This window comes from Gadus macrocephalus, chromosome 18 (assembly GCF_031168955.1).
Source record: "Gadus macrocephalus chromosome 18, ASM3116895v1".
NCBI lineage: Eukaryota > Metazoa > Chordata > Actinopteri > Gadiformes > Gadidae > Gadus > Gadus macrocephalus.
Genome location: NC_082399.1, coordinates 3,425,157 through 3,427,869, shown reverse-complemented (window position 1 = coordinate 3,427,869; position 2,713 = coordinate 3,425,157). Strand labels below are relative to the sequence as shown.

Sequence of the window (2,713 nt, the reverse complement as noted above, 5' to 3'; positions counted from 1 at the left end):
AACCATGACAATAAACCGGTCTTACAACATCACCCCCATCATCCACACCTGCATGTTGCTGAAAATTAGAGCTAGTGTCAACGTTTCTCTCTCTCTCTCTCTCTCTCTCTCTCTCTCTCTCTCTCCCTCCTAGTGGAGTCCATCCTCCTGACCTGACGAAGGCCGCCTCCTCATACCTGTGGCCCCACATCTCTGGGATCCTCAGAGTCCACCGTCTTATGCGGCCGCTGCTGTCCTCTCCTCCTCCTCTGGCTGAGACCACCCTTCACCCACCCTCAGCTGCCCTTCATGCCCAGGGAGCAGGCAGGGTTCCACCATCACTCCTAGTCCTGCCTGCGTACGGTTGAGCGTTTGGGCGCACAATGGCGACCAAGCTGCGCATCGGGTTCTATATCCTGGCGGCAAGCTGCCTGCCCTTCCTCTACATCCTGTGTGTGAGCCTTGAGATTTGGACGTCTGGCAGGCAAGTCGGGCTCAACTACTCACACACACACGCACACGCACGCTCACACACACACACACACACACACAGGACCATTGTAGGCAGCAGTAGCTCAGGAGGTAGAGCGGGTTGGCTGGTAACCTCAAGGTTGCTAGTTCGATCCCCGGCTCCTTCTAGCTGAGTGTCAAGGTGTGACTGAGCAAGTCACCTCACCCTAACTGCTCCCGACGTCGTCAGTGTGGAAATGTCTGCATGCAGGGGTGGACTGGCCATCTGGCATACCGGGCATCGTCCCGGTGGGCCGTTGACCCAATGTGGGCCGATCCGGTCCGCTATGTTTTGTTTTTTTCTCTTTTCTTAACTTCCTGTTTCTTAACTTCTCTTTTCTTAACTTCCTGTTCAGGTTTCACACCTTTCTTGTCGGCAGCACAAGAGACACAAACTTGAAAAACAAAAACAAAAAAAAGCAACAACTGCCATTTGCAGTGCTGTACTATTATTCGGATGTATGTACTTGATTCAATTGTTTTAATCAAGTACATACAGGATATCTCTAAATTCCCTCCAATTGGGCCGGCCAATGGGCTACAGAGTGTGTGGCCAGCATCGACGCATATTATTGGTCTATGTTTGTCATTGTCAATCAATCATGGGCTGACAGGCTCAGAGAGCCCTGACAGTGCTGTCAATCACAACATAAACCAGGGTGGGCGGGACCTCATGGCGCAGGCCGGAGTCGCGGGAGTCGGGACGGAGCTGAAAATGGATAAGGGTAAGAAACGCCCGGGTGGCGCTGAAACACTGCGACTTTAAAAGCTGAAGTCTCTGGAGGTGGAAGCTGCTAAATGTTCAAAATTGACAGACCTATGTGGTGCCGGGGTCAACACCCCAGTAGGTGCTGCTGCGCCAGGAGAACCGGTTCTTCTGTCCTTTCTAGTTGATTCATTGTGGACGGATTCTGGCTTGCCCAATGAACAATGAAATCCCCATCAATTCCAGAAGCTGACATTTAGTGCAGTGCACCTGTTCAAAGAGCCAGTCCAGATTTGGGATGGCACAGCTTGGTGCCGCCGGTCTCAATGGAGCTGATGGCTGAATCTTGATGCCTGGCGAATTCAAATAAGCGTACTTGGGAATAACCAGATCTGGTGACACTTTAATATGCCGTAATCCAATCTTCCTGTGTGTCTTGTTACTGGACTCGAGTCCTGTTGAGCGTGACACTGGCAGCAATTACTTGTTAAGTGGGCGCAGCTATGGGTCACAGGTGACGTATGTATCATTCACCAACGGTACCATTGTTATGTGAAGTTGCAGCTGCCCTTCGTCAACTGTGGGGAAAAACAAGATTCTCAGTTGGATGACGATGACGCATTGTCTGTTATGGGAGGAAGGGATGTAAACAGCCTTTGGATGTGAAAATATCTGCTGGTCTGTTAACAGCTGATCATCTATATCAGACGCCAGACACGCAATGGCAAAGTGGGCACATGTCCAGGGCCCTGGCCAATGGGGGGGCCCTTGATATATATATATTTTCTTTTTTTAATCATTTTTATATTTCAAAAAAATTCAAATGGCAAAGACTTTGGCCATTTGTCATAAACGTCAAATGTGACGTCAATGTCGTAGTGCTTGGTCAACGGTCAATATAGTACTAAAGTGTGACGTCCCGTTTCCATAGCAACCGATTTTCGGTCCAACACAAACCAAATTAACAAGGGGAAATCCTGTGCCACACAAACGTTTTATAGAAAAGGAACGATTTTTTTGCGAATTGATTTGCGAGTTTGCTTTACAGTGATGTCAGTCATATTGAGAATAGATTGTCTTTATATAAAAAAAAACGAAACTAACGTTCATAAGCTTTTCCGAATATATGAACGCCTCGACATGTTTCGATTGGTAGTGATTTTTTCTTGAAATTGATTTATTTTCATTTTGAAAGAAACAACACATGGAAGCAATGGAAGACGCCATCTCTCGTTCGGTTGTTTAGAACTGAAAATCCGGTTGCCAGGACAATGTGACGTTTTCACCTTAGCTAGCACTCTATTTCACAGTGAAAAAGGAGGAACGTGTGCTAAGTGGGTCGTCATAGCGTAAAACGAAAGAAAGAAAAAGACACTGAAGATACTGCCCTGTAACAAATAAATGCCTTCCATCTCAATTTTTTTTAACTTGTTTATTCAATAAGGAAGTCATTAGGTGCTTTTAAAGTCATGATATTAACCTGAAAGATTCCATGTTCTGCGGTTAAGACGAGTGGCT

General features: G+C 46.9%; 1 long non-coding RNA gene across 1 annotated transcript in view; it reads left to right on the top strand.

Moving 5' to 3' along the window:
• Positions 1 to 1,033, top strand: part of LOC132446993 (uncharacterized) — a 1,651-nt gene extending 618 nt beyond the window's left edge. Inside the window, exons 2-3 of the long non-coding RNA XR_009522994.1 lie at positions 134 to 783; positions 989 to 1,033. This is a non-coding gene — a long non-coding RNA (uncharacterized LOC132446993). The remainder of the gene's footprint in view (positions 1 to 133; positions 784 to 988) is intronic.
• Positions 1,034 to 2,713: the final 1,680 nt, after the last annotated feature.